General features: G+C 41.3%; 1 non-coding gene across 1 annotated transcript; it reads left to right on the forward strand.

The window, feature by feature from the left end:
• The first annotated feature begins 7,369 nt into the window (after positions 1–7,369).
• LOC141700910 (small nucleolar RNA R71) lies at positions 7,370–7,476 on the forward strand. Its single transcript, XR_012566587.1, has one exon. It is a non-coding gene; the product is annotated as a small nucleolar RNA R71 (small nucleolar RNA).
• Positions 7,477–10,010: the final 2,534 nt, after the last annotated feature.

Genomic DNA, 10,010 nt, shown 5'->3' on the forward strand with positions numbered 1-10,010 from the left:
GTGTGCAGATGCTTAACAGATATACTTCGGAACTAGATCAATTATTATGACTCAACTATCATCAAGACAATCACATGATTATACAAAGAATAAAAATTCTAGGCACAAAGTGACTTATAACACTACAAGAATCCTAGAGCTTATTACGGAATCATGCTTTTTATTCATAACAATAATGCTTATTTGACCGTGCAATGAGTGAGGTCCACAAAAGACTTATACAATGGTATCCATGTAGCGAGCGTTAGGTTAGCGGATCCCAGACTCTAAAAGCCTTAGGTTACTAGGCACAAAGTCCCATAAGAACTTAATAACTCGAATACCAAAGAGCCCACTCGTGATCAATTATGCATTAACTCTTTATCTTTCTTTTTTTTTCTTCTTTTTTTTTCTTTTCTTCTTTTTTTCTCTTTTTTTCAAAATTTCTGAGCAAGTGCGTTTCGCTCCATCTTGTTCAACCTAGACTACTCGCATAAACATACGAGCCGGCTACTAGCCATTTGATGCCTAGCCACAATTAGCAACGAATTCCATTTTTTACTCCATTTTTTTTTCATGCCTTAATCACTAAGAACCTATTATAAAATTCTAAGCATAATAAATAGATTATCCTCGAAAACAATCAGACCATAACAACAATCTAGTCCTTAAGCATTCTCTAAAACTTAGTAAAAATACAAGTGTTTCTAGCATGCATATCAACCTACACGACTCAACATCACTTTAATGCTATCATTACACTCGCATTTACATCACAAATCAGTCGGCAAATCATCGCAAAAGGGATCATGGCATATGCATGAGCTACATGATATGATAAACAAATAAAGCTATAAATAAAAAAACTATATGGCAAAAAGTATACAATTATATGAACTAAACTATCATGAATATGCAACTATATGACACACACACAAAATATTCCTTACCTACCACCCCCAAACTTAAAATCTTCACTTTCCCCAGTGAAGGTAGTAGAAAGGAACATAGGGTATAGCTACTCGGAGAGATCATCATCATCATCACCCTCAGTGGGTGGTGTATCAGGAGGCGGATATGCAGAGTCCTCACCAAAAACTGGCCACTGGATGTCAGCTCCAAGGCCTCGAAAAGCGGTCCCTAGCGCAAGGGTGAGCTCCTGAGCAAACCTGCTCTACGTCTCATACATAGCATCCATCCTCCGTGACAGCCTCCTATACTGGGCATCAGCCATCCCAGCACCCTCCTGAGCTCTAGAAGAACCAGCCTCATCACTCCTTGGCCTCGCCATAGTAGCACCTCATGCTGGACGCTCTCCTGGAAGACGATAACCCAGCCCATGCTCCTCGGGCTCACCAACGGTCCACTCCTGCATCGTATTCAGAGTCCCAGAATCAATAGGAGCGGCCGGCAACAGCAACTACTCATGAGACGGCCACTGAACTCCCACCGCTCGGCAAAACTTAGTAACCGTGGATGCATAAGGGATGTTCATGTGCTTAGCTCCCCTCAAAAACTTCAGAATTCCTTGGTAGATGAACTCACCAAGGTCCACATAGTACTCCTCATTCAAGATTCCCCACAACAACTGTGCTCTCTCAACTGTGACCTCATGTGCATGCGAAGAAGGCAGAATATTAGCACAAATAAACGCATTCTATGCACGGGCATACCTGTTCATCGCGATCGCCGGAAAGTGACGATACTCATTAGTTCCAGTCTTGAAAGTCCATACTGTACCCGGCCTACAGAGAGTAGCACAAATCAAATCCAAGTCAAAATCCTCAGCAGTATTCTAGTTCCAGTTCTCCTCCGTGGGCTTCCTCTGTCTCTGCCCAATCACACGGCGAATCGCCGCTGGGTGATAATCAACCGTCATCTCCCGGACCACAGAATACCCATTCTTCTCGGCCTTCACATTCACATAGAACTCGCGAACCACGCTCATCGGCACTGCTTCAGGCGACTCACAAAAAGTTATCCACCCCTTCTCAGCAATCATAGGCAACAACTCACCATTCCTCCCCGATGGTAAAAATCCCCTCTCCTTCAGAATCGGCTTCCCCAGAAGTCTAGTGTACTCCTCCTCAGCAGCCCTATCATTCAAATGAGGCCTCGCAGCAATACCCCTCGAAGAATCAGCAGTAGGGACAGTGTTGCTGCTATCAATAGTCCTTGCTCTCTTGGGTGCCATCGAATCTGAATAAAAGTGCTTGAGATTTGTGTTTTTGTGTTTGGGAGAGAGTTGAAGTGTAGAAAGTGTATGGGAGATATATAGGATAGGTGTATGTATATATAGGGTATGGATTAGGGTAGAATTTGATTAGGAGTGGGTTTAAGGGTTGAAATCATGGGATAATGGGGAATAGGTCGTGGGTTTATGGGCTGTATTTTGTTTTTTTATTTTTCTGATTTTTTTGGATTTTTATTGAACTAAAAAAAAATTTCTCCCAATCGACCCCTGAGCGGTCGCTCAGCTTGCTGAACGGGCGCTCAGGAGGCTACTGGAAAAAAAAATTTCTAGCCCGGTTTTTCTGATTTTTTTATGGTTTTGGATAGGTTATTAACTTCTAAGGGTTCCTGTAACAACAAATCATGGGTTGCCTCCCACGAAGCGCTTCTTTTTCGTCATTAGCTTGACGTTGTGTACCTTCCTCAAGTTGACAATAAAGCGGCACTAACCACTTCTCGGTTTGCCGTGTCCCCATAGTAGTGCTTCAAACGCTGACCATTAACCTTGAATGCTTGGTCCGGATCATTCTCAAAAATCTCCACCGCTCCATATGGAAACACAGTTTTGACAATAAAAGGTCCAGACCACCTTGATTTCAACTTCCCAGGAAAAAGTCGGAGACGAGAGTTGAATAAGAGAACTTGTTTCCCCGGCATGAATAACTTAGGATATAGCTTCCTATCGTGCCATATTTTCACCTTTTCCTTGTACATTTTGTTGTTCTCGTACGCTTGGAGTCGAAATTCATCAAGTTCACTAAGCTGAAACATTCGCTTCTTTCCAGCTGCATCTAGATCCAGGTTTAACTTTTTCAACACCCAATAGGCCTTATGCTCAAGCTCCGCAGGTAAATGACATCCCTTACCATACACCAGTTGAAACGGGGACATACCAAGTGGAGTTTTGTATGCTGTTCTGTAAGCCCAAACAGCTTCATCGAGCTTTAAAGCCCAATCCTTCCTTGATGGACAAACAACCTTCTCTAGAATGTGCTTGATCTCTCTGTTAGACTTTTCCGCTTGACCATTTGTTTGTGGATGATAGGCAGTAGCAACTCGATGATTCACATTATAACGCTGCATCATAGAAGTGAACTTACGGTTGCAAAAATGCGACCCTTCATCACTTATGATTACTCGTGGCGTTCCAAACCTTGTGAAAATCTTCTTATGAAGAAAATTCAACACTGCCTTTGCATCATTTGTCGGTAGAGCTTTGACTTCTACCCATTTTGAGACATAATCGACTGCCAGCAAGATGTACTGATTGTTGCAGGACGAGACAAAAGGCCCCATGAAATCGATTCCCCAAACATCAAAGACCTCGACTTCAAGCATCACATTTAACGACATCTCATCCTTTCTCGTCAAATTTCCCACTCTTTGGCAACGATCACACCTTAAAACAAACTGATGAGCATCCTTAAACAAAGTAGGCCAGAAAAAACCTGCTTGTAGGATATGAGCTGTCGTCTTCTCACCACCATAGTGTCCTCCATAAACTGTGGAGTGGTAGTCTCGTAATATCCCCTCCGTCTCACAGAATGGGATACGTCTCCTGATGATCTAGTCAGCTCCCTGTCTAAACAAATACGGTTCATCCCACATATACCACTTCACCTCATGCAGAAACTTTTTCTTTTGAGCTGTGGTCAAATTAGGAGGCATTATATTGCTGACAAGATAATTCACAATATCTGCAAACCATGGCTCTTCCTACTGAACTGCGAATAACTGCTCATCCAGAAAAGATTCGTTGATCAATGTCTTATCATGTGAAGTAAACTCGGGATTCTCCAATCTAGAGAGATGGTCAGCTACTTGATTCTCAGTACCTTTTTGATCCTTGATCTCTAACTCAAATTCCTGTAGTAAGAGCACCCAACGAATGAGTCTCGGCTTCGAATCCTTATTGGAAACCAAATAGCGAATGGCCGCATGATCAGTGAATACTGTCACTTTTGTCCCAAGCAGATAAGATCGAAATTTCTCGAAACCAAAGACTATAGCCAAGAGCTCCTTCTCAGTAGTGGTGTAGTTCATTTGGGCCCCATTTAAGGTCTTGCTAGCATAGTAGACCACATGAAAGAGATTATTCTTGCGCTGCCCAAGAACTGCGCCTACCGCATAATCACTCGCATCACACATCATCTCAAAAGACTCTGTCCAATCCGGTGTTGTAATAACTGGTGCAGTGATTAAACTCTTCTTAAGAGTCTTGAATGCCGTCAAACATTCATCATCAAATTTGAAAGGCACATCCTTCTCAAGCAAGTTGCACAGCGGCTTAGATATCTTCGAAAAGTCCTTGATGAAACGCCGATAAAAACCCGCATGACCAAGAAAACTACGGATTCCTTTCACAGAAATAGGTGGTGGAAGATTTTCAATGACTCCCACCTTGGCTTTATCCACCTCAAGACCCTTTCTAGAGACCTTATGCCCAAGAATAATGCCTTCACGCACCATAAAATGACATTTTTCCCAATTGAGCACCAAATTAGTTTCCACACACCTTTTGAGCACGGCACGAAGATTATTCAAACATTCATCATACGAATGTCCAAAGACGGAGAAGTCGTCCATGAACACCTCGACATTATTCCCAATCATGTCAGAGAATATAGCCATCATACATCTCTGAAAAGTGGCCGGTGCGCCACATAACCCAAACGAAACTCTGCGAAAAGTAAACGTGCCAAATGGACAAGTGAAGGTAGTCTTTTCTTGATCCTCTGGTGCAATACAAATCTGATTATACCCCAAGTAGCCATCCAGAAGACAATAATACTCATGACCAGCCAACCTGTCAAGCATCTGATCAATAAACGGAAGAGGGAAGTGATCCTTCCTCGTGGCCTTGTTCAACTTTCGGTAGTCCATGCATACTCTCCATCCTGTGACTGTTCGAGTGGGTATGAGCTCGTTCTTTTCATTTGCTACCACAGTAATACCTCCTTTCTTAGGCACACATTGCACGGGGCTCACCCAAGAATTGTCAGAAATAGGATAAATGATTCCTACATTCAGCCACTTCAGAATTTCTTTCTTCACCACCTCTTTCATGATTGGATTAAGTCTGCGTTGTTGCTCAACAGTTGGCTTACTACCTTCCTCTAGCAGAATCTTATGCATGCAATATGAAGGGCTGATCCCCTTGACATCTGCTATGGTCCATCCAATAGCCGATTTGAATTCTCTCAAAATCCTTAAGAGTTTATCCTCCTCACTACCTGAAAGGTCAGATACAATAATAACAGGTAATGTAGATGCATCACCTAAAAAAGCATACCTCAAGTGTTCAGGCAATGGCTTAAGCTCCAAGGTGGGTGCTTCCTCAATTGATGGTTTGAGCTTTCCTTCAGCATTTTTGAGGTCAGAAGTACCAAGAGATTCAAACGGCATGTCCAGCTTTCGCCTCCAGGGAGAAGCTTTAAGATATTGTAATTGCTCGTTGCCATCTTCATCATCACTGTCAAAATCCCCCACTAAGGCCTTTTCTAATGCATCAGACATTAGCATATGATCGAGTTATGAAGTATCCGCGGAATCAATCACATCCACTTTTAAGCACTCCTCATATTTTGTAAAGAATTTCATTGCTTTGAATACATTGAAGGTCACATCCTGATCCTGCACCCGCATTGTAAGTTTACCTTTCTGCACATCTATCAAGGTACGGCCAGTGGCCAAGAAAGGTCTTCCCAAGATTATGGGAAACTTCTTATCTTCCTCAAAATCCAGAATAAAAATGTCTGCAGGAAAGAAGAGCTTATCCACCTTGACTAGCACATCCTCCACTATGCCTATTGGGTAAGTAATAGAACGATCAGCCAATTGTAGAGACATGTAGGTGGGCTTTGGATCAGGCAAATCTAACTTTTTAAAGATCGACAACGGCATCAGATTTATGCTTGCTCCCAAATCGCAAAGGCACTTGTCAAAAGACAACTTGCCAATGGTGCAAGGAATGGTGAAGCTACCTGGATCTTTAAGCTTTTGAGGTAACTTTTGTTGCAGCACAACACTGCATTATTCCGTTAGAGCAACGGTCTCAAGATCATCCAGTTTCACCTTCCTTGAAAGAATACTCTTCATAAATTTCGCATAACTAGGAATTTGCTCCAGAGCCTCAACGAAAGGTATATTGATGTGAAGTTTCTTGAACACCTCCAGAAACTTACCGAACTGCTTATCCAGCTTTTGTTGTTGCAATCTTTTAGGGAAAGGTGGAGGAGGATAGAGCTGTTTCTCCCCTGTATTACCCTCAAGCAGAGTGTGTTCAACAGTAGTCTTCCTTGGTTCCGCCATTTTCTCCTTTTGCTTAGCTTCTTCATCTCCAACTTCAGTTTCTCCTTCTTTTGCCTTTTCAGCATCAGCAACTTTCCCAGACCTTAAGGTAATAGCCTTGACTTGCTCTTTAGCTTCCTTCATGCCTGGCACTTCCGTGTCACTGAAAAGTGTGCCAGGTTGACGATTGAGCACTGCATTGGCTATTTGACCGATTTGATTTTCCAAGGTCTTGATCGATACCGCCTGACTCTTGCACAACAGCTTAAGTTCCTCAAAATCAGCACTAGTGGGTGCCTCTGCACCTCCCTATTGAGGATATGATTGCCTTTGAGCATACTGCTGTGGTTGCTGGAATCTAGGTGGAGTGAACTGTTTACTCACACCTTGCTGATATGGTGGCTGAATAGCATTCTGATTATTACCCCAGCTGAAATTTGGATGATTTCTGTTGTTAGAATGATAAGTAGCTGGCACAGGCTACTGTTGTCGCTGATAATTATTCACATACTGAACAGATTCATTAATAAGAGAACACTGATTCGTAGCATGAGAACCTGCACAAAGCTCACAGACCATAGCTATTTGATTGACCCCATAGGTAGCTAGAGAATCGACCTTCATAGATAGCGCTTGGAGCTGCGGTGCAATAGCGGTGGCTGCATCGACTTCCAGAATACCTGCTACCTTCCCAGGCATCATCCTTTGAGTTGGGTTTTGATGCTCATTTGCAGCCATAGTCTCAATAAGATTATAAGCCTCAGTATAGCTTTTGGCCCACAAGGCGCCTCCAGCTGCTACATCGAGCATGGGCCGAGATTGGGCCCCTAAACCATTATAGAAACCAGTGATCACCATCCAATTTGGAATTCCATGATGTGGACACTTTCTCAACATTTCCTTGTAGCGCTCCCAAGCTTCGCACATAGATTCTGTAGGTTGCTGCGTAAACTGAGTAAGAGCACTCCTCATAGCAGCAGTCTTTGCCATTGGATAAAACTTCACCAGAAACTTTTGCGCAAGATCTTGCCAAGTAGTGATGGACTCAGCTGGTTCAGAATGTAACCAGTCCTTAGCTTTATCCCTCGGTGAGAGTGGGAAAAACCTCAGCTTGATAGCCTCATCAGTCACACCATTATATTTGAAAGTACTGCAGATCTCGACAAAATTCCTTATGTGCATGTTGGGGTCTTCAGTCACAGCTCCTCCGAAAGAAACAGAGTTCTGCACCATCTGAATAGTGCCCGGCTTGATTTCAAAGGTGTTAGCTTGGATAGCCGGATGAAGAATGCTTGACTGAATGTCATCAATTTTAGGCCGAGAAAAGTCCATAAGAGCTGGATCTGCCGGAACAATACGATCACCCGTGATTACTGGCTCCTTTTGCTCACTTCCTGAATCCGAATCTTCAAAATCTATCTTCTTCGGAATATCAAGAACTTCGTCTATCTCCTCAGCTGTATCTAAAGTCCTCTTGCGAGTACGAGAACAAGTTTGCATAAACGCTCGCTAAAGTACCTGAAACACAACCAAAAATAATAAGTAACACGTCTTAATCACTGAGTCCTAACGACCAATGATGGTAAGTACATAAACTAAACAAATACGCCGAGTCCCCGGCAGCGGCGTCAAAAACTTGTTAGGGCGAAAACACGCGTTAATATTCACGCAAGTATATGCATTCGCAAGTAATATAAAATACTTTCTAATTCATTCCCACAGAGACTCAGACTAACTATGTTCAATTAAACTCACTCACCAATGTATGATTACTTCTCAATGCTAAGACAATAACACTTAGATTTAAGTAACTAATTATTAACTACAATTAACTACTAAAATTAATCACTTAATTAACACTTCGAATTAACAATATTAAAACACTCATGAGATCACAACTTCATTACTACTTCCTTCAATAGTCATTGTTATTACCCTTAGCATGCAACAGTGATGATATTAATCGAATAACACGAAACTGATAAAACCAACTTTCATTATACTAATACCATTCTACCAAACATCCACAATTAAGATAAAAGTTGAATAGGCATCAATTATGTTGAGTCCCTATATGTCTAAAGAAATTGACAACTGTTAGGAATATGTGTATTAGTTTGATGATAAGTTAAACAAAACACTTAAGTAGAAATCTAGTGTTTGTAGCCTCAACGGATAAGACCATTTTGGCTATCCGTTGAAGGAGTAGCTTTACTTAGAAATAAGTTTAGTATTGTAGCACATTTCATTCTCTGTATTTAAGTTGTAATTCTTAGATGTTGTGGGAAATTATCAGTCATGTTTACTACTAGTGGATATGCAAATAGGAGGGCTAATTGTAAATATTTCATGCCTTGTAATTTTGTATAAATGAAGTTATATCAACTGATATTAAACGCCTTCAACGGATGAGAAGCAAAGCTTCAACGGATGTCTCTAAAGCTTCAACGGATAACATCCATCAACGGATGAGTGCTTCAACGGATAAAGCTTCAACTGCTAAAGCTTCAACGGATAAAGCTTCAACGGATAAAGCTTCAACTGCTAATGCATCAACGGATAAAGCTTCAACGGATAAAGCTTCAACAGATAAAGCATCAACGGATGAAAGCTTCAATGGATGTTTAGTTCAAATAGCAGTTGATAGTGACAATTCATAAGCTGACAGAGGCACATGGGTTGAAAGAGACAAACTGGAATGTGGAAGCCTCTAGGAGGAATCAAGAAAATGCAGCATTTCCATTCTGGTGCAAACAAGAAAGTATTCAAAGATTCACAGCTAAACCTAAATTGCATTGGATAGAGAAATGAAGAAGAAACATGTGAAGAATCTTTTAATTGTATTTTACAGTTTTGTCTTCACTTGTAAACTTGGTGATATATAAACCAAGTAGCAGCTAGTAATTAGAGTGTGAATTTTCCAGAGCTGTTTAGAAAAATCCAGAGAGAAAATCATCTAGTTTGTACTAGGACGCAGCTGTGATTTAATTCTTTGAATCACAGATTTTCTGAAAAACATATCTCTGGTGGAATAACAAATCCACCAGAAAAGTTTTTAAGTCTGTTGTGTTCTTTACATTTGTGTTTGAATATATATTTGTCTGCATTAGCTGAAAGCAATTCACACACACTTGTTCATCAAAACACAATAGCCCAGAAACTGCTCACAACTTGAAAAAGTTTTGAGATTTACATTCAACCCCCCTTCTGTAAATCTCATTATTAGTTCACTGAGAATAACAACTGGTATCAGAGCAAGCTCTTAACATACAAAGAGTTTAAAGATCTATTCTTCTAACATCATGAGTAAGAAGGATATTGGTGTAAAGATTCCAATCGTGGAAAGAGATAACTATCGTCACTGGAAAGTGAAGATGCATTTACATCTTCTCTCTCAAGATGAAAGCTACATCAACTGCATTGAAAATGGTCCTCGCATCCCTCACAAGGTGGCCACAGCTGCTACTGCAACAGTTGCTATTGGACAGTCTATTCCCAAGCCAAAAGCA

This window comes from Apium graveolens, unplaced genomic scaffold, assembly GCF_009905375.1.
Source record: "Apium graveolens cultivar Ventura unplaced genomic scaffold, ASM990537v1 ctg3078, whole genome shotgun sequence".
Taxonomy (NCBI): Eukaryota; Viridiplantae; Streptophyta; class Magnoliopsida; order Apiales; family Apiaceae; genus Apium; species Apium graveolens.